Genomic DNA, 19,504 nt, shown 5'->3' on the forward strand with positions numbered 1-19,504 from the left:
CCATTCTGTTAGTTGTCCCTGTTATCTAAAGGTTAGTTGACATTGCAGCATTTCACACAATAAACCCAGCCCAAAAGGCTGGATGGTACAATTGATAGCATGTTGCATGTCTAGTTGAGCATGAGATGGAGTTTAAAGGTTGTGTGTTCCAGTCCCACCCAACTAACAATTGAAGATTGCCAAATATTTGATCCCAGTCCCATTTTTGTTTCCAAGTCTGTGTGGACACAAATATTGTTGTCTGACCACAGATAAATCCTCACAGACGACCTATCCTGTCCACACAGGATCCTGTGGTACTGTACTGTCTGTTGCACAATAAACATTATGATGCAATGGTCAAACACAGTCTTCAACAGGCTCTGTGGCGCAATGGATAGCGCATTGGACTCCTAGTTGAAAAGTTGCGATGTAATTCTAGAGGTTCTAGTTGAGCACTTGAGATGTAATTCAAAGGTTGTGGGTTCGAGTCCCACCAGAGTCGTCCTTTAGTAACTCCAGGGTTTGAAGACATGATAATCTCCATTCTGGTAGTTGTACCTCTTATCTAAAGGTTAGTTGACATTGCAGCATTTCACACAATAAACCCAGCCCAAAAGGCTGAATGGTACAATTGATAGCATGTTGCATGTCTAGTTGAGCATGAGATGGAGTTTAAAGGTTGTGTGTTCCAGTCCCACCCAACTAACAATTGTAGATTGCCAAATATTTGATCCCAGTGTCTTGTTGATTTTTTTCCAAGTCTGTGTGGACACAAATATTGTTGTGTGACCACAGATAAATCCTCACAGAAGACCTATCCATTCCACACAGGATCCTGTGGTACTGTACTGTCTGTTGCACAATAAACATTATGATGCAATGGTCAAACACAGTCTTCAACAGGCTCTGTGGCGCAATGGATAGCGCATTGGACTTCTAGTTGAGCACTTGAGATGTAATTCAAAGGTTGTGGGTTCAAGTCCCACCAGAGTCGTCCCTTAGTAACTCCAGGGTTTGAAGACATGATAATCTCCATTCTGGTAGTTGTACCTCTTATCTAAAAGTTAGTTGACATTGCAGCATTTCACACAATAAACCCAGCCCAAAAGGCTGGATGGTACAATTGATAGCATGTTGCATGTCTAGTTGAGCATGAGATGGAGTTTAAAGGTTGTGTGTTCCAGTCCCACCCAACCAACAATTGTAGATTGCCAAATATTTAATCCCAGTCCGTTGATTTTTTTTTCCAAGTCTGTGTGGACACAAATATTGTCTCTGTCCACATAGAAATCCTCACAGACGGGCTATCCTGTCCACACAGGAACCTGTGGTCTCTGTACTGTCTGTTGCACAATAAACATGATGATGGAATGGTCAAACACAGTCTTCAACAGGCTCTGTGGCGCAATGGATAGCGCATTGGACTTCTAGTTGAGCACTTGAGATGTAATTCAAAGGTTGTGGGTTCGAGTCCCACCAGAGTCGTCCTTTAGTAACTCCAGGGTTTGAAGACATGATAATCTCCATTCTGGTAGTTGTACCTCTTATCTAAAGGTTAGTTGACATTGCAGCATTTCACACAATAAACCCAGCCCAAAAGGCTGGATGGTACAATTGATAGCATGTTGCATGTCTAGTTGAGCATGAGATGGAGTTTAAAGGTTGTGTGTTCCAGTCCCACCCAACTATCAATTGTAGATTGCCAAATATTTAATCCCAGTGTCTTGTTGATTTTTTTCCAAGTCTGTGTGGACACAAATATTGCTGTCTGACCACAGATAAATCCTCACAGACGACCTATCCTGTCCACACAGGATCCTGTGGTACTGTACTGTCTGTTGCACAATAAACATTATGATGCAATGGTCAAACACAGTCTTCAACAGGCTCTGTGGCGCAATGGATAGCGCATTGGACTCCTAGTTGAAAAGTTGCAATGTAATTCTAAAGGTTCTAGTTGAGCACTTGAGATGTAATTCAAAGGTTGTGGGTTCGAGTCCCACCAGAGTCGTCCTTTAGTAACTCCAGGGTTTGAAGACATGATAATCTCCATTCTGTTAGTTGTACCTCTTATCTAAAGGTTAGTTGACATTGCAGCATTTCACACAATAAACCCAGCCCAAAAGGCTGGATGGTACAATTGATAGCATGTTGCATGTCTAGTTGAGCATGAGATGGAGTTTAAAGGGTGTGTGTTCCAGTCCCTACCAACTAACAATTGTAGATTGCCAAATATTTGATCCCAGTCCGTTGATTTTTTTTCCCAAGTCTGTGTGGACACAAATATTGTGTCTGTCCACATAGAAATCCTCACAGACGGCCTATCCTGTCCACACAGGATCCTGTGGTACTGTACTGTCTGTTGCACAATAAACATTATGATGCAATGGTCAAACACAGTCTTCAACAGGCTCTGTGGCGCAATGGATAGCGCATTGGACTCCTAGTTGAAAAGTTGCGATGTAATTCTAAAGGTTCTAGTTGAGCACTTGAGATGTAATTCAAAGGTTGTGGGTTCGAGTCCCACCAGAGTCGTCCTTTAGTAACTCCAGGGTTTGAAGACATGATAATCTCCATTCTGGTAGTTGTACCTCTTATCTAAAGGTTAGTTGACATTGCAGCATTTCACACAATAAACCCAGCCCAAAAGGCTGGATGGTACAATTGATAGCATGTTGCATGTCTAGTTGAGCATGAGATGGAGTTTAAAGGTTGTGTGTTCCAGTCCCACCCAACTAACAATTGTAGATTGCCAAATATTTAATCCCAGTCCGTTGATTTTTTTTTCCAAGTCTGTGTGGACACAAATATTGTGTCTGTCCACATAGAAATCCTCACAGACGGCCTATCCTGTCCACACAGGCACCTGTGGTCTCTGTACTGTCTGTTGCACAATAAACATGATGATGGAATGGTCAAACACAGTCTTCAACAGGCTCTGTGGCGCAATGGATAGCGCATTGGACTTCTAGTTGAGCACTTGAGATGTAATTCAAAGGTTGTGGGTTCGAGTCCCACCAGAGTCGTCCTTTAGTAACTCCAGGGTTTGAAAACATGATAATCTCCATTCTGTTAGTTGTACCTGTTATCTAAAGGTTAGTTGACATTGCAGCATTTCACACAATAAACCCAGCCCAAAAGGCTGGATGGTACAATTGATAGCATGTTGCATGTCTAGTTGAGCATGAGATGGAGTTTAAAGGTTGTGTGTTCCAGTCCCACCCAACTAACAATTGTAGATTGCCAAATATTTGATGCCAGTCCGTTGATTTTTTTTTCCAAGTTTGTGTGGACACAAATATTGTTGTCTGACCACAGATAAATCCTCACAGACGACCTATCCTGTCCACACAGGCACCTGTGGTCTCTGTACTGTCTGTTGCACAATAAACATTATGATGGAATGGTCAAACACAGTCTTCAACAGGCTCTGTGGCGCAATGGATAGCGCATTGGACTTCTAGTTGAGCACTTGAGATGTAATTCAAAGGTTGTGGGTTCGAGTCCCACCAGAGTCGTCCTTTAGTAACTCCAGGGTTTGAAAACATGATAATCTCCATTCTGTTAGTTGTACCTGTTATCTAAAGGTTAGTTGACATTGCAGCATTTCACACAATAAACCCAGCCCAAAAGGCTGGATGGTACAATTGATAGCATGTTGCATGTCTAGTTGAGCATGAGATGGAGTTTAAAGGTTGTGTGTTCCAGTCCCACCCAACTAACAATTGTAGATTGCCAAATATTTGATGCCAGTCCGTTGATTTTTTTTTCCAAGTTTGTGTGGACACAAATATTGTTGTCTGACCACAGATAAATCCTCACAGACGACCTATCCTGTCCACACAGGATCCTGTGGTACTGTACTGTCTGTTGCACAATAAACATTATGATGCAATGGTCAAACACAGTCTTCAACAGGCTCTGTGGCGCAATGGATAGCGCATTGGACTCCTAGTTGAAAAGTTGCGATGTAATTCTAGAGGTTCTAGTTGAGCACTTGAGATGTATTTCAAAGGTTGTGGGTTCGAGTCCCACCAGAGTCGTCCTTTAGTAACTCCAGGGTTTGAAGACATGATAATCTCCATTCTGGTAGTTGTACCTCTTATCTAAAGGTTAGTTGACATTGCAGCATTTCACACAATAAACCCAGCCCAAAAGGCTGAATGGTACAATTGATAGCATGTTGCATGTCTAGTTGAGCATGAGATGGAGTTTAAAGGTTGTGTGTTCCAGTCCCACCCAACTAACAATTGTAGATTGCCAAATATTTGAACCCAGTGTCTTGTTGATTTTTTTCCAAGTCTGTGTGGACACAAATATTGTTGTGTGACCACAGATAAATCCTCACAGACGACCTATCCATTCCACACAGGATCCTGTGGTACTGTACTGTCTGTTGCACAATAAACATTATGATGCAATGGTCAAACACAGTCTTCAACAGGCTCTGTGGCGCAATGGATAGCGCATTGGACTTCTAGTTGAGCACTTGAGATGTAATTCAAAGGTTGTGGGTTCAAGTCCCACCAGAGTCGTCCCTTAGTAACTCCAGGGTTTGAAGACATGATAATCTCCATTCTGGTAGTTGTACCTCTTATCTAAAGGTTAGTTGACATTGCAGCATTTCACACAATAAACCCAGCCCAAAAGGCTGGATGGTACAATTGATAGCATGTTGCATGTCTAGTTGAGCATGAGATGGAGTTTAAAGGTTGTGTGTTCCAGTCCCACCCAACCAACAATTGTAGATTGCCAAATATTTAATCCCAGTCCGTTGATTTTTTTTTCCAAGTCTGTGTGGACACAAATATTGTCTCTGTCCACGTAGAAATCCTCACAGACGGGCTATCCTGTCCACACAGGAACCTGTGGTCTCTGTACTGTCTGTTGCACAATAAACATGATGATGGAATGGTCAAACACAGTCTTCAACAGGCTCTGTGGCGCAATGGATAGCGCATTGGACTTCTAGTTGAGCACTTGAGATGTAATTCAAAGGTTGTGGGTTCGAGTCCCACCAGAGTCGTCCTTTAGTAACTCCAGGGTTTGAAGACATGATAATCTCCATTCTGGTAGTTGTACCTCTTATCTAAAGGTTAGTTGACATTGCAGCATTTCACACAATAAACCCAGCCCAAAAGGCTGAATGGTACAATTGATAGCATGTTGCATGTCTAGTTGAGCATGAGATGGAGTTTAAAGGTTGTGTATTCCAGTCCCACCCAACTAACAATTGTAGATTGCCAAATATTTGATCCCAGTGTCTTGTTGATTTTTTTCCAAGTCTGTGTGGACACAAATATTGCTGTCTGACCACAGATAAATCCTCACAGACGACCTATCCTGTCCACACAGGATCCTGTGGTACTGTACTGTCTGTTTCACATTAAACATTATGATGCAATGGTCAAACACAGTCTTCAACAGGCTCTGTGGCGCAATGGATAGCGCATTGGACTCCTAGTTGAAAAGTTGCGATGTAATTCTAAAGGTTCTAGTTGAGCACTTGAGATGTAATTCAAAGGTTGTGGGTTCAAGTCCCACCAGAGTCGTCCTTTAGTAACTCCAGGGTTTGAAGACATGATAATCTCCATTCTGTTAGTTGTACCTCTTATCTAAAGGTTAGTTGACATTGCAGCATTTCACACAATAAACCCAGCCCAAAAGGCTGGATGGTACAATTGATAGCATGTTGCATGTCTAGTTGAGCATGAGATGGAGTTTAAAGGGTGTGTGTTCCAGTCCCTACCAACTAACAATTGTAGATTGCCAAATATTTGATCCCAGTCCGTTGATTTTTTTTTCCAAGTCTGTGTGGACACAAATATTGTGTCTGTCCACATAGAAATCCTCACAGATGGCCTATCCTGTCCACACAGGATCCTGTGGTACTGTACTGTCTGTTGCACAATAAACATTTTGATGGAATGGTCAAACACAGTCTTCAACAGGCTCTGTGGCGCAATGGATAGCGCATTGGACTTCTAGTTGAGCATTTGAGATGTAATTCAAAGGTTGTGGGTTCGAGTCCCACCAGAGTCGTCCTTTAGTAACTCCAGGGTTTGAAGACATGATAATCTCCATCCTGGTAGTTGTACCTCTTATCTTAAGGTTAGTTGACATTGCAGCATTTCACACAATAAACCCAGCCCAAAAGGCTGGATGGTACAATTGATAGCATGTTGCATGTCTAGTTGAGCATGAGATGGAGTTTAAAGGTTGTGTGTTCCAGTCCCACCCAAACAACAATTGTAGATTGCCAAATATTTAATACCAGTCCGTTGATTTTTTTTTCCAAGTCTGTGTGGACACAAATATTGTCTCTGTCCACGTAGAAATCCTCACAGACGGGCTATCCTGTCCACACAGGAACCTGTGGTCTCTGTACTGTCTGTTGCACAATAAACATGATGATGGAATGGTCAAACACAGTCTTCAACAGGCTCTGTGGCGCAATGGATAGCGCATTGGACTTCTAGTTGAGCACTTGAGATGTAATTCAAAGGTTGTGGGTTCGAGTCCCACCAGAGTCGTCCTTTAGTAACTCCAGGGTTTGAAGACATGATAATCTCCATTCTGGTAGTTGTACCTCTTATCTAAAGGTTAGTTGACATTGCAGCATTTCACACAATAAACCCAGCCCAAAAGGCTGGATGGTACAATTGATAGCATGTTGCATGTCTAGTTGAGCATGAGATGGAGTTTAAAGGTTGTGTGTTCCAGTCCCACCCAACTATCAATTGTAGATTGCCAAATATTTAATCCCAGTGTCTTGTTGATTTTTTTCCAAGTCTGTGTGGACACAAATATTGCTGTCTGACCACAGATAAATCCTCACAGACGACCTATCCTGTCCACACAGGATCCTGTGGTACTGTACTGTCTGTTGCACAATAAACATTATGATGCAATGGTCAAACACAGTCTTCAACAGGCTCTGTGGCGCAATGGATAGCGCATTGGACTCCTAGTTGAAAAGTTGCAATGTAATTCTAAAGGTTCTAGTTGAGCACTTGAGATGTAATTCAAAGGTTGTGGGTTCGAGTCCCACCAGAGTCGTCCTTTAGTAACTCCAGGGTTTGAAGACATGATAATCTCCATTCTGTTAGTTGTACCTCTTATCTAAAGGTTAGTTGACATTGCAGCATTTCACACAATAAACCCAGCCCAAAAGGCTGGATGGTACAATTGATAGCATGTTGCATGTCTAGTTGAGCATGAGATGGAGTTTAAAGGGTGTGTGTTCCAGTCCCTACCAACTAACAATTGTAGATTGCCAAATATTTGATCCCAGTCCGTTGATTTTTTTTTCCAAGTCTGTGTGGACACAAATATTGTGTCTGTCCACATAGAAATCCTCACAGACGGCCTATCCTGTCCACACAGGATCCTGTGGTACTGTACTGTCTGTTGCACAATAAACATTATGATGCAATGGTCAAACACAGTCTTCAACAGGCTCTGTGGCGCAATGGATAGCGCATTGGACTTCTAGTTGAGCACTTGAGATGTAATTCAAAGGTTGTGGGTTCGAGTCCCACCAGAGTCATCCTTTAGTAACTCCAGGTTTTGAAGACATGATAATCTCCATTCTGGTAGTTGTACCTCTTATCTAAAGGTTAGTTGACATTGCAGCATTTCACACAATAAACCCAGCCCAAAAGGCTGGATGGTACAATTGATAGCATGTTGCATGTCTAGTTGAGCATGAGATGGAGTTTAAAGGTTGTGTGTTCCAGTCCCACCCAACTAACAATTGTAGATTGCCAAATATTTAATCCCAGTCCGTTGATTTTTTTTTCCAAGTCTGTGTGGACACAAATATTGTGTCTGTCCACATAGAAATCCTCACAGACGGCCTATCCTGTCCACAGAGGCACCTGTGGTCTCTGTACTGTCTGTTGCACAATAAACATTATGATGGAATGGTCAAACACAGTCTTCAACAGGCTCTGTGGCGCAATGGATAGCGCATTGGACTTCTAGTTGAGCACTTGAGATGTAATTCAAAGGTTGTGGGTTCGAGTCCCACCAGAGTCGTCCTTTAGTAACTCCAGGGTTTGAAAACATGATAATCTCCATTCTGTTAGTTGTACCTGTTATCTAAAGGTTAGTTGACATTGCAGCATTTCACACAATAAACCCAGCCCAAAAGGCTGGATGGTACAATTGATAGCATGTTGCATGTCTAGTTGAGCATGAGATGGAGTTTAAAGGTTGTGTGTTCCAGTCCCACCCAACTAACAATTGTAGATTGCCAAATATTTGATGCCAGTCCGTTGATTTTTTTTTCCAAGTTTGTGTGGACACAAATATTGTTGTCTGACCACAGATAAATCCTCACAGACGACCTATCCTGTCCACACAGGATCCTGTGGTACTGTACTGTCTGTTGCACAATAAACATTATGATGCAATGGTCAAACACAGTCTTCAACAGGCTCTGTGGCGCAATGGATAGCGCATTGGACTCCTAGTTGAAAAGTTGCGATGTAATTCTAGAGGTTCTAGTTGAGCACTTGAGATGTATTTCAAAGGTTGTGGGTTCGAGTCCCACCAGAGTCGTCCTTTAGTAACTCCAGGGTTTGAAGACATGATAATCTCCATTCTGGTAGTTGTACCTCTTATCTAAAGGTTAGTTGACATTGCAGCATTTCACACAATAAACCCAGCCCAAAAGGCTGAATGGTACAATTGATAGCATGTTGCATGTCTAGTTGAGCATGAGATGGAGTTTAAAGGTTGTGTGTTCCAGTCCCACCCAACTAACAATTGTAGATTGCCAAATATTTGAACCCAGTGTCTTGTTGATTTTTTTCCAAGTCTGTGTGGACACAAATATTGTTGTGTGACCACAGATAAATCCTCACAGACGACCTATCCATTCCACACAGGATCCTGTGGTACTGTACTGTCTGTTGCACAATAAACATTATGATGCAATGGTCAAACACAGTCTTCAACAGGCTCTGTGGCGCAATGGATAGCGCATTGGACTTCTAGTTGAGCACTTGAGATGTAATTCAAAGGTTGTGGGTTCAAGTCCCACCAGAGTCGTCCCTTAGTAACTCCAGGGTTTGAAGACATGATAATCTCCATTCTGGTAGTTGTACCTCTTATCTAAAGGTTAGTTGACATTGCAGCATTTCACACAATAAACCCAGCCCAAAAGGCTGGATGGTACAATTGATAGCATGTTGCATGTCTAGTTGAGCATGAGATGGAGTTTAAAGGTTGTGTGTTCCAGTCCCACCCAACCAACAATTGTAGATTGCCAAATATTTAATCCCAGTCCGTTGATTTTTTTTTCCAAGTCTGTGTGGACACAAATATTGTCTCTGTCCACGTAGAAATCCTCACAGACGGGCTATCCTGTCCACACAGGAACCTGTGGTCTCTGTACTGTCTGTTGCACAATAAACATGATGATGGAATGGTCAAACACAGTCTTCAACAGGCTCTGTGGCGCAATGGATAGCGCATTGGACTTCTAGTTGAGCACTTGAGATGTAATTCAAAGGTTGTGGGTTCGAGTCCCACCAGAGTCGTCCTTTAGTAACTCCAGGGTTTGAAGACATGATAATCTCCATTCTGGTAGTTGTACCTCTTATCTAAAGGTTAGTTGACATTGCAGCATTTCACACAATAAACCCAGCCCAAAAGGCTGAATGGTACAATTGATAGCATGTTGCATGTCTAGTTGAGCATGAGATGGAGTTTAAAGGTTGTGTATTCCAGTCCCACCCAACTAACAATTGTAGATTGCCAAATATTTGATCCCAGTGTCTTGTTGATTTTTTTCCAAGTCTGTGTGGACACAAATATTGCTGTCTGACCACAGATAAATCCTCACAGACGACCTATCCTGTCCACACAGGATCCTGTGGTACTGTACTGTCTGTTTCACATTAAACATTATGATGCAATGGTCAAACACAGTCTTCAACAGGCTCTGTGGCGCAATGGATAGCGCATTGGACTCCTAGTTGAAAAGTTGCGATGTAATTCTAAAGGTTCTAGTTGAGCACTTGAGATGTAATTCAAAGGTTGTGGGTTCAAGTCCCACCAGAGTCGTCCTTTAGTAACTCCAGGGTTTGAAGACATGATAATCTCCATTCTGTTAGTTGTACCTCTTATCTAAAGGTTAGTTGACATTGCAGCATTTCACACAATAAACCCAGCCCAAAAGGCTGGATGGTACAATTGATAGCATGTTGCATGTCTAGTTGAGCATGAGATGGAGTTTAAAGGGTGTGTGTTCCAGTCCCTACCAACTAACAATTGTAGATTGCCAAATATTTGATCCCAGTCCGTTGATTTTTTTTTCCAAGTCTGTGTGGACACAAATATTGTGTCTGTCCACATAGAAATCCTCACAGATGGCCTATCCTGTCCACACAGGATCCTGTGGTACTGTACTGTCTGTTGCACAATAAACATTTTGATGGAATGGTCAAACACAGTCTTCAACAGGCTCTGTGGCGCAATGGATAGCGCATTGGACTTCTAGTTGAGCATTTGAGATGTAATTCAAAGGTTGTGGGTTCGAGTCCCACCAGAGTCGTCCTTTAGTAACTCCAGGGTTTGAAGACATGATAATCTCCATCCTGGTAGTTGTACCTCTTATCTTAAGGTTAGTTGACATTGCAGCATTTCACACAATAAACCCAGCCCAAAAGGCTGGATGGTACAATTGATAGCATGTTGCATGTCTAGTTGAGCATGAGATGGAGTTTAAAGGGTGTGTGTTCCAGTCCCACCCAACTAACAATTGTAGATTGCCAAATATTTAATCCCAGTGTCTTGTTGATTTTTTTCCAAGTCTGTGTGGACACAAATATTGTTGTGTGACCACAGATAAATCCTCACAGACGACCTATCCATTCCACACAGGATCCTGTGGTACTGTACTGTCTGTTGCACAATAAACATTATGATGCAATGGTCAAACACAGTCTTCAACAGGCTCTGTGGCGCAATGGATAGCGCATTGGACTCCTAGTTGAAATGTTGCGATGGAATTCTAAAGGTTCTAGTTGAGCACTTGAGATGTAATTCAAAGGTTGTGGGTTCGAGTCCCACCAGAGTCGTCCTTTAGTAACTCCAGGGTTTGAAGACATGATAATCTCCATTCTGGTAGTTGTACCTCTTATCTAAAGGTTAGTTGACATTGCAGCATTTCACACAATAAACCCAGCCCAAAAGGCTGGATGGTACAATTGATAGCATGTTGCATGTCTAGTTGAGCATGAGATGGAGTTTAAAGGTTGTGTGTTCCAGTCCCACCCAACCAACAATTGTAGATTGCCAAATATTTAATCCCAGTCCGTTGATTTTTTTTTCCAAGTCTGTGTGGACACAAATATTGTCTCTGTCCACGTAGAAATCCTCACAGACGGGCTATCCTGTCCACACAGGAACCTGTGGTCTCTGTACTGTCTGTTGCACAATAAACATGATGATGGAATGGTCAAACACAGTCTTCAACAGGCTCTGTGGCGCAATGGATAGCGCATTGGACTTCTAGTTGAGCACTTGAGATGTAATTCAAAGGTTGTGGGTTCGAGTCCCACCAGAGTCGTCCTTTAGTAACTCCAGGGTTTGAAGACATGATAATCTCCATTCTGGTAGTTGTACCTCTTATCTAAAGGTTAGTTGACATTGCAGCATTTCACACAATAAACCCAGCCCAAAAGGCTGAATGGTACAATTGATAGCATGTTGCATGTCTAGTTGAGCATGAGATGGAGTTTAAAGGTTGTGTATTCCAGTCCCACCCAACTAACAATTGTAGATTGCCAAATATTTGATCCCAGTGTCTTGTTGATTTTTTTCCAAGTCTGTGTGGACACAAATATTGCTGTCTGACCACAGATAAATCCTCACAGACGACCTATCCTGTCCACACAGGATCCTGTGGTACTGTACTGTCTGTTTCACATTAAACATTATGATGCAATGGTCAAACACAGTCTTCAACAGGCTCTGTGGCGCAATGGATAGCGCATTGGACTCCTAGTTGAAAAGTTGCGATGTAATTCTAAAGGTTCTAGTTGAGCACTTGAGATGTAATTCAAAGGTTGTGGGTTCAAGTCCCACCAGAGTCGTCCTTTAGTAACTCCAGGGTTTGAAGACATGATAATCTCCATTCTGTTAGTTGTACCTCTTATCTAAAGGTTAGTTGACATTGCAGCATTTCACACAATAAACCCAGCCCAAAAGGCTGGATGGTACAATTGATAGCATGTTGCATGTCTAGTTGAGCATGAGATGGAGTTTAAAGGGTGTGTGTTCCAGTCCCTACCAACTAACAATTGTAGATTGCCAAATATTTGATCCCAGTCCGTTGATTTTTTTTTCCAAGTCTGTGTGGACACAAATATTGTGTCTGTCCACATAGAAATCCTCACAGATGGCCTATCCTGTCCACACAGGATCCTGTGGTACTGTACTGTCTGTTGCACAATAAACATTTTGATGGAATGGTCAAACACAGTCTTCAACAGGCTCTGTGGCGCAATGGATAGCGCATTGGACTTCTAGTTGAGCATTTGAGATGTAATTCAAAGGTTGTGGGTTCGAGTCCCACCAGAGTCGTCCTTTAGTAACTCCAGGGTTTGAAGACATGATAATCTCCATCCTGGTAGTTGTACCTCTTATCTTAAGGTTAGTTGACATTGCAGCATTTCACACAATAAACCCAGCCCAAAAGGCTGGATGGTACAATTGATAGCATGTTGCATGTCTAGTTGAGCATGAGATGGAGTTTAAAGGGTGTGTGTTCCAGTCCCACCCAACTAACAATTGTAGATTGCCAAATATTTAATCCCAGTGTCTTGTTGATTTTTTTCCAAGTCTGTGTGGACACAAATATTGTTGTGTGACCACAGATAAATCCTCACAGACGACCTATCCATTCCACACAGGATCCTGTGGTACTGTACTGTCTGTTGCACAATAAACATTATGATGCAATGGTCAAACACAGTCTTCAACAGGCTCTGTGGCGCAATGGATAGCGCATTGGACTCCTAGTTGAAATGTTGCGATGGAATTCTAAAGGTTCTAGTTGAGCACTTGAGATGTAATTCAAAGGTTGTGGGTTCGAGTCCCACCAGAGTCGTCCTTTAGTAACTCCAGGGTTTGAAGACATGATAATCTCCATTCTGGTAGTTGTACCTCTTATCTAAAGGTTAGTTGACATTGCAGCATTTCACACAATAAACCCAGCCCAAAAGCCTGGATGGTACAATTGATAGCATGTTGCATGTCTAGTTGAGCATGAGATGGAGTTTAAAGGTTGTGTGTTCCAGTCCCACCCAACTAACAATTGTAGATTGCCAAATATTTGATCCCAGTCCGTTGTTTTTTTTTCCAAGTCTGTGTGGACACAAATATTGTGTCTGTCCACATAGAAATCCTCACAGACGGCCTATCCTGTCCACACAGGATCCTGTGGTACTGTACTGTCTGTTGCACAATAAACATTATGATGCAATGGTAAAACACAGTCTTCAACAGGCTCTGTGGCGCAATGGATAGCGCATTAGACTCCTAGTTGAAAAGTTCCGATGTAATTCTAAAGGTTCTAGTTGAGCACTTGGGATGTAATTCAAAGGTTGTGGGTTCAAGTCCCACCAGAGTCGTCCCTTAGTAACTCCAGGGTTTGAAGACATGATAATCTCCATTCTGGTAGTTGTACCTCTTATCTAAAGGTTAGTTGACATTGCAGCATTTCACACAATAAACCCAGCCCAAAAGGCTGGATGGTACAATTGATAGCATGTTGCATGTCTAGTTGAGCATGAGATGGAGTTTAAAGGTTGTGTGTTCCAGTCCCACCCAACTATCAATTGTAGATTGCCAAATATTTAATCCCAGTGTCTTGTTGATTTTTTTCCAAGTCTGTGTGGACACAAATATTGCTGTCTGACCACAGATAAATCCTCACAGACGACCTATCCTGTCCACACAGGATCCTGTGGTACTGTACTGTCTGTTGCACAATAAACATTATGATGCAATGGTCAAACACAGTCTTCAACAGGCTCTGTGGCGCAATGGATAGCGCATTGGACTCCTAGTTGAAAAGTTGCAATGTAATTCTAAAGGTTCTAGTTGAGCACTTGAGATGTAATTCAAAGGTTGTGGGTTCGAGTCCCACCAGAGTCGTCCTTTAGTAACTCCAGGGTTTGAAGACATGATAATCTCCATTCTGTTAGTTGTACCTCTTATCTAAAGGTTAGTTGACATTGCAGCATTTCACACAATAAACCCAGCCCAAAAGGCTGGATGGTACAATTGATAGCATGTTGCATGTCTAGTTGAGCATGAGATGGAGTTTAAAGGGTGTGTGTTCCAGTCCCTACCAACTAACAATTGTAGATTGCCAAATATTTGATCCCAGTCCGTTGATTTTTTTTTCCAAGTCTGTGTGGACACAAATATTGTGTCTGTCCACATAGAAATCCTCACAGACGGCCTATCCTGTCCACACAGGATCCTGTGGTACTGTACTGTCTGTTGCACAATAAACATTATGATGCAATGGTCAAACACAGTCTTCAACAGGCTCTGTGGCGCAATGGATAGCGCATTGGACTTCTAGTTGAGCACTTGAGATGTAATTCAAAGGTTGTGGGTTCGAGTCCCACCAGAGTCATCCTTTAGTAACTCCAGGTTTTGAAGACATGATAATCTCCATTCTGGTAGTTGTACCTCTTATCTAAAGGTTAGTTGACATTGCAGCATTTCACACAATAAACCCAGCCCAAAAGGCTGGATGGTACAATTGATAGCATGTTGCATGTCTAGTTGAGCATGAGATGGAGTTTAAAGGTTGTGTGTTCCAGTCCCACCCAACTAACAATTGTAGATTGCCAAATATTTAATCCCAGTCCGTTGATTTTTTTTTCCAAGTCTGTGTGGACACAAATATTGTGTCTGTCCACATAGAAATCCTCACAGACGGCCTATCCTGTCCACACAGGCACCTGTGGTCTCTGTACTGTCTGTTGCACAATAAAAATTATGATGGAATGGTCAAACACAGTCTTCAACAGGCTCTGTGGCGCAATGGATAGCGCATTGGACTTCTAGTTGAGCACTTGAGATGTAATTCAAAGGTTGTGGGTTCGAGTCCCACCAGAGTCGTCCTTTAGTAACTCCAGGGTTTGAAAACATGATAATCTCCATTCTGTTAGTTGTACCTGTTATCTAAAGGTTAGTTGACATTGCAGCATTTCACACAATAAACCCAGCCCAAAAGGCTGATGGTACAATTGATAGCATGTTGCATGTCTAGTTGAGCATGAGATGGAGTTTAAAGGTTGTGTGTTCCAGTCCCACCCAACTATCAATTGTAGATTGCCAAATATTTAATCCCAGTCCGTTGATTTTTTTTTCCAAGTCTGTGTGGACACAAATATTGTGTCTGTCCACATAGAAATCCTCACAGACGGCCTATCCTGTCCACACAGGCACCTGTGGTCTCTGTACTGTCTGTTGCACAATAAACATTATGATGGAATGGTCAAACACAGTCTTCAACAGGCTCTGTGGTGCAATGGATAGCGCATTGGACTTCTAGTTGAGCACTTGAGATGTAATTCAAAGGTTGTGGGTTCGAGTCCCACCAGAGTCGTCCTTTAGTAACTCCAGGGTTTGAAGACATGATAATCTCCATTCTGGTAGTTGTACCTCTTATCTAAAGGTTAGTTGACATTGCAGCATTTCACACAATAAACCCAGCCCAAAAGGCTGAATGGTACAATTGATAGCATGTTGCATGTCTAGTTGAGCATGAGATGGAGTTTAAAGGTTGTGTGTTCCAGTCCCACCCAACTATCAATTGTAGATTGCCAAATATTTAATCCCAGTCCGTTGATTTTTTTTTCCAAGTCTGTGTGGACACAAATATTGTGTCTGTCCACATAGAAATCCTCACAGACGGCCTATCCTGTCCACACAGGAACCTGTGGTCTCTGTACTGTCTGTTGCACAATAAACATTATGATGGAATGGTCAAACACAGTCTTCAACAGGCTCTGTGGCGCAATGGATAGAGCATTGGACTTCTAGTTGAGCATTCGAGATGTAATTCAAAGGTTGTGGGTTCGAGTCCCACCAGAGTCGTCCTTTAGTAACTCCAGGGTTTGAAGACATGATAATCTCCATCCTGGTAGTTGTACCTCTTATCTTAAGGTTAGTTGACATTGCAGCATTTCACACAATAAACCCAGCCCAAAAGGCTGGATGGTACAATTGATAGCATGTTGCATGTCTAGTTGAGCATGAGATGGAGTTTAAAGGGTGTGTGTTCCAGTCCCACCCAACTAACAATTGTAGATTGCCAAATATTTAATCCCAGTGTCTTGTTGATTTTTTTCCAAGTCTGTGTGGACACAAATATTGTTGTGTGACCACAGATAAATCCTCACAGACGACGTATCCATTCCACACAGGATCCTGTGGTACTGTACTGTCTGTTGCACAATAAACATTATGATGCAATGGTCAAACACAGTCTTCAACAGGCTCTGTGGCGCAATGGATAGCGCATTGGACTCCTAGTTGAAAAGTTGCGATGGAATTCTAAAGGTTCTAGTTGAGCACTTGAGATGTAATTCAAAGGTTGTGGGTTCGAGTCCCACCAGAGTCGTCCTTTAGTAACTCCAGGGTTTGAAGACATGATAATCTCCATTCTGGTAGTTGTACCTCTTATCTAAAGGTTAGTTGACATTGCAGCATTTCACACAATAAACCCAGCCCAAAAGCCTGGATGGTACAATTGATAGCATGTTGCATGTCTAGTTGAGCATGAGATGGAGTTTAAAGGTTGTGTGTTCCAGTCCCACCCAACTAACAATTGTAGATTGCCAAATATTTGATCCCAGTCCGTTGTTTTTTTTTCCAAGTCTGTGTGGACACAAATATTGTGTCTGTCCACATAGAAATCCTCACAGACGGCCTATCCTGTCCACACAGGATCCTGTGGTACTGTACTGTCTGTTGCACAATAAACATTATGATGCAATGGTCAAACACAGTCTTCAACAGGCTCTGTGGCGCAATGGATAGCGCATTAGACTCCTAGTTGAAAAGTTCCGATGTAATTCTAAAGGTTCTAGTTGAGCACTTGGGATGTAATTCAAAGGTTGTGGGTTCAAGTCCCACCAGAGTCGTCCCTTAGTAACTCCAGGGTTTGAAGACATGATAATCTCCATTCTGGTAGTTGTACCTCTTATCTAAAGGTTAGTTGACATTGCAGCATTTCACACAATAAACCCAGCCCAAAAGGCTGAATGGTACAATTGATAGCATGTTGCATGTCTAGTTGAGCATGAGATGGAGTTTAAAGGTTGTGTGTTCCAGTCCCACCCAACCAACAATTGTAGATTGCCAAATATTTAATCCCAGTCCGTTGATTTTTTTTTCCAAGTCTGTGTGGACACAAATATTGTCTCTGTCCACATAGAAATCCTCACAGACGGGCTATCCTGTCCACACAGGAACCTGTGGTCTCTGTACTGTCTGTTGCACAATAAACATGATGATGGAATGGTCAAACACAGTCTTCAACAGGCTCTGTGGCGCAATGGATAGCGCATTGGACTCCTAGTTGAAAAGTTGCGATGTAATTCTAAAGGTTCTAGTTGAGCACTTGGGATGTAATTCAAAGGTTGTGGGTTCAAGTCCCACCAGAGTCGTCCCTTAGTAACTCCAGGGTTTGAAGACATGATAATCTCCATTCTGGTAGTTGTACCTCTTATCTAAAGGTTAGTTGACATTGCAGCATTTCACACAATAAACCCAGCCCAAAAGGCTGAATGGTACAATTGATAGCATGTTGCATGTCTAGTTGAGCATGAGATGGAGTTTAAAGGTTGTGTGTTCCAGTCCCACCCAACTATCAATTGTAGATTGCCAAATATTTAATCCCAGTGTCTTGTTGATTTTTTTCCAAGTCTGTGTGGACACAAATATTGTTGTCTGACCACAGATAAATCCTCACAGACGACCTATCCTGTCCACACAGGATCCTGTGGTACTGTACTGTCTGTTGCACAATAAACATTATGATACAATGGTCAAACACAGTCTTCCACAGGCTCTGTGGCGCAATGGATAGCGCATTGGACTCCTAGTTGAAAAGTTGCAATGTAATTCTAAAGGTTCTAGTTGAGCACTTGAGATGTAATTCAAAGGTTGTGGGTTCGAGTCCCACCAGAGTCGTCCTTTAGTAACTCCAGGGTTTGAAGACATGATAATCTCCATTCTGGTAGTTGTACCTCTTATCTAAAGGTTAGTTGACATTGCAGCATTTCACACAATAAACCCAGCCCAAAAGGCTGGATGGTACAATTGATAGCATGTTGCATGTCTAGTTGAGCATGAGATGGAGTTTAAAGGTTGTGTGTTCCAGTCCCACCCAACCAACAATTGTAGATTGCCAAATATTTAATCCCAGTCCGTTGATTTTTTTTTCCAAGTCTGTGTGGACACAAATATTGTGTCTGTCCACATAGAAATCCTCACAGACGGGCTATCCTATCCACACAGGAACCTGTGGTCTCTGTACTGTCTGTTGCACAATAAACATTATGATGTAATGGTCAAACACAGTGTTCAACAGGCTCTGTGGCGCAATGGATAGCGCATTGGACTCCTAGTTGAAAAGTTGCAATGTAATTCTAAAGGTTCTAGTTGAGCACTTGAGATGTAATTCAAAGGTTGTGTGTTCGAGTCCCACCAGAGTCGTCCTTTAGTAACTCCAGGGTTTGAAGACATGATAATCTCCATTCTGGTAGTTGTACCTCTTATCTAAAGGTTAGTTGACATTGCAGCATTTCACACAATAAACGCAGCCCAAAAGGCTGGATGGTACAATTGATAGCATGTCGCATGTCTAGTTGAGCATGAGATGGAGTTTAAAGGTTGTATGTTCCAGTCCCAACCAACTAACAATTGTAGATTGCCAAATATTTAATCCCAGTCCGTTGATTTTTTTCCAAGTCTGTGTGGACACAAATATTGTGTCTGTCCACATAGAAATCCTCACAGACGGCCTATCCTGTCCACACAGGAACCTGTGGTCTTGTACTGTCTGTTGCACAATAAACATTATGATGGAATGGTCAAACACAGTCTTCAACAGGCTCTGTGGCGCAATGGATAGCGCATTGGACTTCTAGTTGAGCACTTGAGATGTAATTCAAAGGTTGTGGGTTCGAGTCCCACCAGAGTCGTCCTTTAGTAACTCCAGGGTTTGAAGACATGATAATCTCCATTCTGGTAGTTGTACCTCTTATCTAAAGGTTAGTTGACATTGCAGCATTTCACACAATAAACGCAGCCCAAAAGGCTGCATGGTACAATTGATAGCATGTTGCATGTCTAGTTGAGCATGAGATGGAGTTTAAAGGTTGTGTGTACCAGTCCCACCCAACTAACACTTGTAGATTGCCAAATATTTAATCCCAGTCCGTTGTTGATTTTTTTTTCCAAGTCTGTGTGGACACAA

At 42.3% G+C, this 19,504-nt stretch overlaps 38 non-coding genes across 38 annotated transcripts; all 38 read left to right on the forward strand.

Moving 5' to 3' along the window:
• Positions 1-358: 358 nt before the first annotated feature.
• Positions 359-484, forward strand: trnar-ccu (transfer RNA arginine (anticodon CCU)). The gene is made up of 2 exons: positions 359-395; positions 449-484. It is a non-coding gene; the product is annotated as a tRNA-Arg (tRNA).
• Positions 485-884: 400 nt separating this feature from the next.
• trnar-ucu (transfer RNA arginine (anticodon UCU)) lies at positions 885-976 on the forward strand. The gene is given in 2 exon segments: positions 885-921; positions 941-976. It is a non-coding gene; the product is annotated as a tRNA-Arg (tRNA).
• Positions 977-1,375: 399 nt separating this feature from the next.
• trnar-ucu (transfer RNA arginine (anticodon UCU)) lies at positions 1,376-1,467 on the forward strand. The gene is given in 2 exon segments: positions 1,376-1,412; positions 1,432-1,467. It is a non-coding gene; the product is annotated as a tRNA-Arg (tRNA).
• A 400-nt stretch (positions 1,468-1,867) lies between these two features.
• trnar-ccu (transfer RNA arginine (anticodon CCU)) lies at positions 1,868-1,993 on the forward strand. Its single transcript has 2 exons — positions 1,868-1,904; positions 1,958-1,993. It is a non-coding gene; the product is annotated as a tRNA-Arg (tRNA).
• Positions 1,994-2,391: 398 nt separating this feature from the next.
• trnar-ccu (transfer RNA arginine (anticodon CCU)) lies at positions 2,392-2,517 on the forward strand. Its single transcript has 2 exons — positions 2,392-2,428; positions 2,482-2,517. It is a non-coding gene; the product is annotated as a tRNA-Arg (tRNA).
• A 399-nt stretch (positions 2,518-2,916) lies between these two features.
• On the forward strand, positions 2,917-3,008 carry trnar-ucu (transfer RNA arginine (anticodon UCU)). The gene is given in 2 exon segments: positions 2,917-2,953; positions 2,973-3,008. It is a non-coding gene; the product is annotated as a tRNA-Arg (tRNA).
• A 400-nt stretch (positions 3,009-3,408) lies between these two features.
• trnar-ucu (transfer RNA arginine (anticodon UCU)) lies at positions 3,409-3,500 on the forward strand. The gene is given in 2 exon segments: positions 3,409-3,445; positions 3,465-3,500. It is a non-coding gene; the product is annotated as a tRNA-Arg (tRNA).
• Positions 3,501-3,899: 399 nt separating this feature from the next.
• trnar-ccu (transfer RNA arginine (anticodon CCU)) lies at positions 3,900-4,025 on the forward strand. Its single transcript has 2 exons — positions 3,900-3,936; positions 3,990-4,025. It is a non-coding gene; the product is annotated as a tRNA-Arg (tRNA).
• Positions 4,026-4,425: 400 nt separating this feature from the next.
• trnar-ucu (transfer RNA arginine (anticodon UCU)) lies at positions 4,426-4,517 on the forward strand. Its single transcript is given in 2 exon segments — positions 4,426-4,462; positions 4,482-4,517. It is a non-coding gene; the product is annotated as a tRNA-Arg (tRNA).
• A 399-nt stretch (positions 4,518-4,916) lies between these two features.
• On the forward strand, positions 4,917-5,008 carry trnar-ucu (transfer RNA arginine (anticodon UCU)). Its single transcript is given in 2 exon segments — positions 4,917-4,953; positions 4,973-5,008. It is a non-coding gene; the product is annotated as a tRNA-Arg (tRNA).
• Positions 5,009-5,408: 400 nt separating this feature from the next.
• On the forward strand, positions 5,409-5,534 carry trnar-ccu (transfer RNA arginine (anticodon CCU)). Its single transcript has 2 exons — positions 5,409-5,445; positions 5,499-5,534. It is a non-coding gene; the product is annotated as a tRNA-Arg (tRNA).
• A 398-nt stretch (positions 5,535-5,932) lies between these two features.
• On the forward strand, positions 5,933-6,024 carry trnar-ucu (transfer RNA arginine (anticodon UCU)). Its single transcript is given in 2 exon segments — positions 5,933-5,969; positions 5,989-6,024. It is a non-coding gene; the product is annotated as a tRNA-Arg (tRNA).
• Positions 6,025-6,423: 399 nt separating this feature from the next.
• On the forward strand, positions 6,424-6,515 carry trnar-ucu (transfer RNA arginine (anticodon UCU)). The gene is given in 2 exon segments: positions 6,424-6,460; positions 6,480-6,515. It is a non-coding gene; the product is annotated as a tRNA-Arg (tRNA).
• Positions 6,516-6,915: 400 nt separating this feature from the next.
• Positions 6,916-7,041, forward strand: trnar-ccu (transfer RNA arginine (anticodon CCU)). Its single transcript has 2 exons — positions 6,916-6,952; positions 7,006-7,041. It is a non-coding gene; the product is annotated as a tRNA-Arg (tRNA).
• Positions 7,042-7,439: 398 nt separating this feature from the next.
• Positions 7,440-7,531, forward strand: trnar-ucu (transfer RNA arginine (anticodon UCU)). Its single transcript is given in 2 exon segments — positions 7,440-7,476; positions 7,496-7,531. It is a non-coding gene; the product is annotated as a tRNA-Arg (tRNA).
• Positions 7,532-7,930: 399 nt separating this feature from the next.
• Positions 7,931-8,022, forward strand: trnar-ucu (transfer RNA arginine (anticodon UCU)). The gene is given in 2 exon segments: positions 7,931-7,967; positions 7,987-8,022. It is a non-coding gene; the product is annotated as a tRNA-Arg (tRNA).
• Positions 8,023-8,421: 399 nt separating this feature from the next.
• Positions 8,422-8,547, forward strand: trnar-ccu (transfer RNA arginine (anticodon CCU)). The gene is made up of 2 exons: positions 8,422-8,458; positions 8,512-8,547. It is a non-coding gene; the product is annotated as a tRNA-Arg (tRNA).
• Positions 8,548-8,947: 400 nt separating this feature from the next.
• On the forward strand, positions 8,948-9,039 carry trnar-ucu (transfer RNA arginine (anticodon UCU)). The gene is given in 2 exon segments: positions 8,948-8,984; positions 9,004-9,039. It is a non-coding gene; the product is annotated as a tRNA-Arg (tRNA).
• Positions 9,040-9,438: 399 nt separating this feature from the next.
• trnar-ucu (transfer RNA arginine (anticodon UCU)) lies at positions 9,439-9,530 on the forward strand. Its single transcript is given in 2 exon segments — positions 9,439-9,475; positions 9,495-9,530. It is a non-coding gene; the product is annotated as a tRNA-Arg (tRNA).
• A 400-nt stretch (positions 9,531-9,930) lies between these two features.
• Positions 9,931-10,056, forward strand: trnar-ccu (transfer RNA arginine (anticodon CCU)). Its single transcript has 2 exons — positions 9,931-9,967; positions 10,021-10,056. It is a non-coding gene; the product is annotated as a tRNA-Arg (tRNA).
• Positions 10,057-10,454: 398 nt separating this feature from the next.
• trnar-ucu (transfer RNA arginine (anticodon UCU)) lies at positions 10,455-10,546 on the forward strand. The gene is given in 2 exon segments: positions 10,455-10,491; positions 10,511-10,546. It is a non-coding gene; the product is annotated as a tRNA-Arg (tRNA).
• A 400-nt stretch (positions 10,547-10,946) lies between these two features.
• trnar-ccu (transfer RNA arginine (anticodon CCU)) lies at positions 10,947-11,072 on the forward strand. Its single transcript has 2 exons — positions 10,947-10,983; positions 11,037-11,072. It is a non-coding gene; the product is annotated as a tRNA-Arg (tRNA).
• A 399-nt stretch (positions 11,073-11,471) lies between these two features.
• On the forward strand, positions 11,472-11,563 carry trnar-ucu (transfer RNA arginine (anticodon UCU)). The gene is given in 2 exon segments: positions 11,472-11,508; positions 11,528-11,563. It is a non-coding gene; the product is annotated as a tRNA-Arg (tRNA).
• A 400-nt stretch (positions 11,564-11,963) lies between these two features.
• On the forward strand, positions 11,964-12,089 carry trnar-ccu (transfer RNA arginine (anticodon CCU)). Its single transcript has 2 exons — positions 11,964-12,000; positions 12,054-12,089. It is a non-coding gene; the product is annotated as a tRNA-Arg (tRNA).
• Positions 12,090-12,487: 398 nt separating this feature from the next.
• On the forward strand, positions 12,488-12,579 carry trnar-ucu (transfer RNA arginine (anticodon UCU)). Its single transcript is given in 2 exon segments — positions 12,488-12,524; positions 12,544-12,579. It is a non-coding gene; the product is annotated as a tRNA-Arg (tRNA).
• A 400-nt stretch (positions 12,580-12,979) lies between these two features.
• Positions 12,980-13,105, forward strand: trnar-ccu (transfer RNA arginine (anticodon CCU)). The gene is made up of 2 exons: positions 12,980-13,016; positions 13,070-13,105. It is a non-coding gene; the product is annotated as a tRNA-Arg (tRNA).
• A 397-nt stretch (positions 13,106-13,502) lies between these two features.
• trnar-ccu (transfer RNA arginine (anticodon CCU)) lies at positions 13,503-13,628 on the forward strand. Its single transcript has 2 exons — positions 13,503-13,539; positions 13,593-13,628. It is a non-coding gene; the product is annotated as a tRNA-Arg (tRNA).
• Positions 13,629-14,028: 400 nt separating this feature from the next.
• trnar-ccu (transfer RNA arginine (anticodon CCU)) lies at positions 14,029-14,154 on the forward strand. Its single transcript has 2 exons — positions 14,029-14,065; positions 14,119-14,154. It is a non-coding gene; the product is annotated as a tRNA-Arg (tRNA).
• Positions 14,155-14,552: 398 nt separating this feature from the next.
• On the forward strand, positions 14,553-14,644 carry trnar-ucu (transfer RNA arginine (anticodon UCU)). The gene is given in 2 exon segments: positions 14,553-14,589; positions 14,609-14,644. It is a non-coding gene; the product is annotated as a tRNA-Arg (tRNA).
• Positions 14,645-15,043: 399 nt separating this feature from the next.
• Positions 15,044-15,135, forward strand: trnar-ucu (transfer RNA arginine (anticodon UCU)). Its single transcript is given in 2 exon segments — positions 15,044-15,080; positions 15,100-15,135. It is a non-coding gene; the product is annotated as a tRNA-Arg (tRNA).
• Positions 15,136-15,533: 398 nt separating this feature from the next.
• On the forward strand, positions 15,534-15,625 carry trnar-ucu (transfer RNA arginine (anticodon UCU)). The gene is given in 2 exon segments: positions 15,534-15,570; positions 15,590-15,625. It is a non-coding gene; the product is annotated as a tRNA-Arg (tRNA).
• Positions 15,626-16,024: 399 nt separating this feature from the next.
• trnar-ucu (transfer RNA arginine (anticodon UCU)) lies at positions 16,025-16,116 on the forward strand. Its single transcript is given in 2 exon segments — positions 16,025-16,061; positions 16,081-16,116. It is a non-coding gene; the product is annotated as a tRNA-Arg (tRNA).
• A 400-nt stretch (positions 16,117-16,516) lies between these two features.
• On the forward strand, positions 16,517-16,642 carry trnar-ccu (transfer RNA arginine (anticodon CCU)). Its single transcript has 2 exons — positions 16,517-16,553; positions 16,607-16,642. It is a non-coding gene; the product is annotated as a tRNA-Arg (tRNA).
• A 397-nt stretch (positions 16,643-17,039) lies between these two features.
• On the forward strand, positions 17,040-17,165 carry trnar-ccu (transfer RNA arginine (anticodon CCU)). Its single transcript has 2 exons — positions 17,040-17,076; positions 17,130-17,165. It is a non-coding gene; the product is annotated as a tRNA-Arg (tRNA).
• A 399-nt stretch (positions 17,166-17,564) lies between these two features.
• Positions 17,565-17,690, forward strand: trnar-ccu (transfer RNA arginine (anticodon CCU)). The gene is made up of 2 exons: positions 17,565-17,601; positions 17,655-17,690. It is a non-coding gene; the product is annotated as a tRNA-Arg (tRNA).
• A 400-nt stretch (positions 17,691-18,090) lies between these two features.
• On the forward strand, positions 18,091-18,216 carry trnar-ccu (transfer RNA arginine (anticodon CCU)). The gene is made up of 2 exons: positions 18,091-18,127; positions 18,181-18,216. It is a non-coding gene; the product is annotated as a tRNA-Arg (tRNA).
• Positions 18,217-18,615: 399 nt separating this feature from the next.
• Positions 18,616-18,741, forward strand: trnar-ccu (transfer RNA arginine (anticodon CCU)). The gene is made up of 2 exons: positions 18,616-18,652; positions 18,706-18,741. It is a non-coding gene; the product is annotated as a tRNA-Arg (tRNA).
• Positions 18,742-19,137: 396 nt separating this feature from the next.
• On the forward strand, positions 19,138-19,229 carry trnar-ucu (transfer RNA arginine (anticodon UCU)). Its single transcript is given in 2 exon segments — positions 19,138-19,174; positions 19,194-19,229. It is a non-coding gene; the product is annotated as a tRNA-Arg (tRNA).
• The last annotated feature ends 275 nt before the right edge of the window (positions 19,230-19,504 follow it).

The sequence above is a fragment of the Cololabis saira genome, unplaced genomic scaffold, assembly GCF_033807715.1.
Source record: "Cololabis saira isolate AMF1-May2022 unplaced genomic scaffold, fColSai1.1 scf097, whole genome shotgun sequence".
NCBI lineage: Eukaryota > Metazoa > Chordata > Actinopteri > Beloniformes > Belonidae > Cololabis > Cololabis saira.